The 6,303-nt window shown below is 43.6% G+C and overlaps 1 long non-coding RNA gene across 1 annotated transcript; it reads left to right on the top strand.

Annotated features, from left to right (window-relative positions):
• Positions 1-5,278: 5,278 nt before the first annotated feature.
• LOC127923980 (uncharacterized) lies at positions 5,279-5,615 on the top strand. The gene is made up of 3 exons (XR_008116394.1): positions 5,279-5,318; positions 5,381-5,442; positions 5,567-5,615. It is a non-coding gene; the product is annotated as an uncharacterized LOC127923980 (long non-coding RNA).
• The last annotated feature ends 688 nt before the right edge of the window (positions 5,616-6,303 follow it).

Here is a 6,303-nt window from a genome sequence, read left to right as displayed (position 1 = left end):
ACATACCCACTACTATAGAGACATGAAGATCACCCACTACTATAGAGACATGAAGATCACCCACTACTATAGAGACATGAAGATCACCACTACTATAGAGACATGAAGATCACCCACTACTATAGAGACATGAAGATCACCCACTACTATAGAGACATGAAGAACACCCACTACTATAGAGACATGAAGATCACCCACTACTATAGAGACATGAAGATCACCCACTACTATAGAGACATGAAGATCACCCACTACTATAGAGACATGAAGATCACCCACTACTATAGAGACATGAAGAACACCCACTACTATAGAGACATGAAGATCACCCACTACTATAGAGACATGAAGATCACCACTACTATAGAGACATGAAGATCACCACTACTATAGAGACATGAAGATCACCCACTACTATAGAGACATGAAGAACACCCACTACTATAGAGACATGAAGATCACCCACTACTATAGAGACATGAAGATCACCCACTACTATAGAGACATGAAGATCACCCACTACTATAGAGACATGAAGATCACCCACTACTATAGAGACATGAAGATCACCCACTACTATAGAGACATGAAGATCACCCACTACTATAGAGACATGAAGATCACCACTACTATAGAGACATGAAGATCACCACTACTATAGAGACATGAAGATCACCACTACTATAGAGACATGTAGATCACCACTACTATAGAGACATGAAGATCACCACTACTATAGAGACATGAAGATCACCACTACTATAGAGACATGAAGATCACCCACTACTATAGAGACATGAAGATCACCACTACTATAGAGACATGAAGATCACCCACTACAATAGAGACATGAAGATCACCACTATAGAGACATGTAGATCACCCACTACTATAGAGACATGAAGATCACCCACTACTATAGAGACATGAAGATCACCCACTACTATAGAGAAAACATGAAGATCACCCACTACTATACTATAACCCAGATGTGTCCTGGGGCTATAATCAGGAGGATATTACTGGGCACCCTGCTCCATCCAGACCCTATTAGACCCCATCGGTGCCAAGCAGCAGCAACAACCAATCAGACTAACACAAATCCATAGAGAAGTGATACGACAAGGTCACCTTTAAACCAACAGGAAGTGACTAGTCTAAGCTGATTATGTTTCTGTTTCTATTCCCAGTGTTGCTTCCTTCCTGTTTCCTCCCGCTGGTCTCCATGGAGATCCCATGTCAAACAGTTGGCTGTATTTACCTAAACAAACCAATGCCAGTGTGGAGAGCAAACTCCACAGTTAATCCTGGACAGATTTTAATTTCTGATAAACAAACACCATGCATGTGTTCCCAAATGACACCCTGTTCTCTATTTAGTGCACTACTTTAGACCAGGACATATAGAGTAGTGCACTACTTTAGACCAGGACATATAGAGTAGTGCACTACTTTAGACCAGGACATATAGAGTAGTGCACTACTTTAGACCAGGACACATAGAGTAGTGCACTACTTTAGACCAGGACACATAGAGTAGTGTACTACTTTAGACCAGGACATATAGAGTAGTGCACTACTTTAGACCAGGACACATAGAGTAGTGCACTACTTTAGACCAGGACACATAGAGTAGTGCACTACTTTAGACCAGGACATATAGAGTAGTGCACTACTTTAGACCAGGACACATAGAGTAGTGCACTACTTTAGACCAGGACATATAGAGTAGTGCACTACTTTAGACCAGGACACATAGAGTAGTGCACTACTTTAGACCAGGACATATAGAGTAGTGCACTACTTTAGACCAGGACATATAGAGTAGTGCACTACTTTAGACCAGGACATATAGAGTAGTGCACTACTTTAGACCAGGACACACAGAGTAGTGCACTACTTTAGACCAGGACACATAGAGTAGTGTACTACTTTAGACCAGGACATATAGAGTAGTGCACTACTTTAGACCAGGACACATAGAGTAGTGCACTACTTTAGACCAGGACACATAGAGTAGTGTACTACTTTAGACCAGGACATATAGAGTAGTGCACTACTTTAGACCAGGACATATAGAGTAGGGCACTACTTTAGACCAGGACATATAGAGTAGTGCACTACTTTAGACCAGGACACACAGAGTAGTGCACTACTTTAGACCAGGACATATAGAGTAGTGCACTACTTTAGACCAGGACATATAGAGTAGTGCACTACTTTAGACCAGGACATATAGAGTACTGTACTACTTTAGACCAGGACACATAGAGTAGGGCACTACTTTAGACCAGGACACATAGAGTAGTGCACCATTTTAGACCAGGACATATAGAGTAGTGCACTACTTTAGACCAGGACATATAGAGTAGTGCACTACTTTAGACCAGGACACATAGAGTAGTGCACTACTTTAGACCAGGACACATAGAGTAGTGTACTACTTTAGACCAGGACATATAGAGTAGTGCACTACTTTAGACCAGGACACATAGAGTAGTGCACTACTTTAGACCAGGACACATAGAGTAGTGTACTACTTTAGACCAGGACATATAGGGTAGTGCACTTCTTGCGAAATTAAATAAACAATAAAAATTAACGGTAAGTATTAAACTCACAGAAGTTCCAACAGAATGAAGACATTATGAATATAATTTTACGTAAATATACAGTGTTGTAATGATGTACAAATAGTTAAAGTACAAAAGGGGAAATAAATCCACATAAATATGGGTTGTATTTACAATGGTGTTTGTTCTTCACTGGTTGCGCTGTTGTGGTATTACACCCAGTAGATATGGGAGTTTAACAAAAATTGGGTTTGTTTTCAAATTCTTTGTGGATCTGTGTGATCTGGGGGAAATATGTGTCTCTAATATGGTCCTAAATTTGGCAGGTTAGGAAGTGCAGCTCATTTTCCACCTCATTTTGTGGGCAGTGAGCACATAGCCTGTCTTCTCTTGAGAGCCATGTCTGCCTACGGTGGCCTTTCTCAATAGCAAGGCTATGCTCACTGAGTCTGCACATAGTCAAAGCTTTCCTTAAGTTTGGGTCAGTCACAGTGGTCAGGTATTCTGCCGCTGTGTACTCTCTGTTTAGGGCCAGATAGCATTCTAGTTTGCTCTGTTTTTTTGTTAATTCTTTCCAATGTGTCAAGAAATTATCTTTTTGTTTTCTCATGATTTGGTTGGGTCTAATTGTGCTGCTGTCCTGGGGCTCTGTAGGGTGTGTTTGTGTTTGTGAACAGAGCCCCAGGACCAGTTTGCTTAAGGGACTCTTCTCCAGGTTGATCTCGCTGTAGGTGATGGCTTTGTTATGGAAGGTTTGTGAATAGCTTCCTTTTAGGTGGTTATAGAATTTAACGGCTCTTTTCTGGATTTTGATCATTAGTGGGTATCGGCCTAATTCTGCTCTGCATGCATTATTTGGTGTTTTACGTTGGACACAAAGGATATTTTAGCAGAATTCTGCGTGCAGAGTCTCAATTTGGTGTTTGTCCCATTTTGTGAATTCTTGGTTAGTGAGCGGACCCCAGACCTCACAACCATAAAGGACAATTGGTTCTATAACTGATTCAAGTATTTTTAGCCAGATCCTAATTGGGATGTTGAACTTTATGTTCCTTTTGATGGCATAGAATGCCCTTCTTGCCTTGTCTCTCAGATCGTTTTCCACAGCTTTGTGGAAGTTATCTGTGGTGCTGATGTTTAGGCCAAGGTATGTATAGTTTTTGTGTGCTCTGGGGCAACAGTGTCTAGATGGAATTTGTATGCTTGGTCCTGGCGACTGGACCTTTTTTTGTCTAACTGAGATTTACTTTCATGGCCCAGGTCTGACAGAATCTGTGCAGAAGATCTAGGTGCTGCTGTTGGTCCTCCTTGGTTGGGGACAGAAGCACCAGATCATCAGAAAACAGTAGACATTTGAATTCAGATTCTAGTAGGGTGAGGCCGGGTGCTGCAGACTGTTCTAGTGCCCGCGCCAATTTGTTGATATATATGTTGAAGAAGGTGGGGCTTAAGCTGCATCCCTGTCTCACCCCACGACCCTGTGGAAAGGAGTGTATGTTTTTTGCCAATTTAAACCTCACATTTGTTGTTTGTGTACATGGATTTTATAGCGTTGATTTTTTTTTTTCCTCCAACACAACCTTCCATTAATTTTTAGAGCAGACCCGCATGCCAATATGAGTCGAAAGCTTTTTTGAAATCAACAAAGCATGAGAAGACTTTGTTCTCTCTCCCCCCAACACCTGTTGTCTCTGAGTCTTCAGTAGTCTCCTCTCCCCTCAGTACCCCCCAACACCTGTAGTCTCTGAGTCTTCAGTAGTCTACTCTCCCCTCAGTAACCCCCCCCAACACCTGTTGTCTCTGAGTCTTCAGTAGTCTCCTCTCCCCTCAGTACCCCCAACACCTGTAGTCTCTGAGTCTTCAGTTGTCTCCTCTCCCCTGAGTACCCCCCAACACCTGTTGTCTCTGAGTCTTCAGTAGTCTCCTCTCCCCTCAGTACCCCCAACACCTGTTGTCTCTGAGTCTTCAGTAATCTCCCCCTCTCCCATCAGTCTTTACCCCCCCCTCACACCCTGTTGTCTCTGAGTCTTCAGTAGTCTCCTCTCCCCTCAGTACCCCCCCCCCCCAACACCTGTTGTCTCTGAGTCTTTAGTAGTCTCCTCTCCCCTCAGTACCCCCCCAACACCTGTAGCCCTACACCACCAGGTAACATGAATGTACAGCCCTACACCACCAGGTAACATGAATATATAGCCCTACACCACCAGGTAACATGAATGTATAGCCCTACACCACCAGGTAACATGACTGTATAGCCCTACACCACCAGGGAACATGAATGTATAGCCCCACACCACCAGGTAACATGAATGTATAGCCCTACACCACCAGGTAACATGAATGTATAGCCCTACACCACCAGGGAACATGAATGTATAGCCCTACACCACCAAGTAACATGAATGTATAGCCCTACACCACCAAGTAACATGAATGTTGAACCCACACCCTAACATGACGTTACAAGCGCCATGCTCTACACAACTGGGCTACAGAAGGAACATGTATGTATAGCCCTACACCACCAGGTAACATGAATGTACAGCCCTACACCACCAGGGAACATGAATGTATAGCCCTACACCACCAGGTAACATGACTGTATAGCCCTACACCACCAGGTAACATGAATGTATAGCCCTACACCACCAAGTAACATGAATGTATAGCCCTACACCACCAAGTAACATTAATGTATAGCCCTACACCACCAAGTAACATGAATGTATAGCCCTACACCACCAGGTAACATGAATGTCTAGCCCTACACCACCAGGTAACATGAATGTATAGCCCTACACCACCAGGTAACATGAATGTATAGCCCTACACCACCAGGTAACATGAATGTATAGCCCTACACCACCAGGTAACATGACTGTATAGCCCTACACCACCAGGTAACATGAATGTATAGCCCTACACCACCAGGTAACATGAATGTATAGCCCTACACCACCAGGGAACATGAATGTTTAGCCCTACACCACCAGGTAACATGAATGTATAGCCCTACACCACCAGGTAACATGAATGTATAGCCCTACACCACCAGGGAACATGAATGTATAGCCCTACACCACCAGGTAACATGACTGTATAGCCCTACACCACCAGGTAACATGAATGTACAGCCCTACACCACCAGGGAACATGAATGTATAGCCCTACACCACCAGGTAACATGAATGTATAGCCCTACACCACCAGGTAACATGACTGTATAGCCCTACACCACCAGGTAACATGAATGTACAGCCCTACACCACCAGGGAACATGAATGTATAGCCCTACACCACCAGGTAACATGAATGTATAGCCCTACACCACCAGGGAACATGAATGTATAGCCCTACACCACCAGGTAACATGACTGTATAGCCCTACACCACCAGGTAACATGAATGTACAGCCCTACACCACCAAGTAACATGAATGTATAGCCCTACACCACCAAGTAACATGAATGTATAGCCCTACACCACCAAGTAACATTAATGTATAGCCCTACACCACCAGGTAACATGAATGTACAGCCCTACACCATCAGGTAACATGAATGTACAGCCCTACACCACCAGGTAAAATGAATGTATAGCCCTACACCACCAGGGAACATGAATGTATAGCCCTACACCACCAGGTAACATGACTGTATAGCCCTACACCACCAGGGAACATGAATGTATAGCCCTACACCACCAGGTAACATGAATGTACAGCCCTACA

This window comes from Oncorhynchus keta, unplaced genomic scaffold, assembly GCF_023373465.1.
Source record: "Oncorhynchus keta strain PuntledgeMale-10-30-2019 unplaced genomic scaffold, Oket_V2 Un_contig_3404_pilon_pilon, whole genome shotgun sequence".
Lineage (NCBI taxonomy): Eukaryota > Metazoa > Chordata > Actinopteri > Salmoniformes > Salmonidae > Oncorhynchus > Oncorhynchus keta.
Note: the sequence above shows the minus strand (reverse complement) of the source record. Positions and strands in the feature narration are given on the sequence as shown.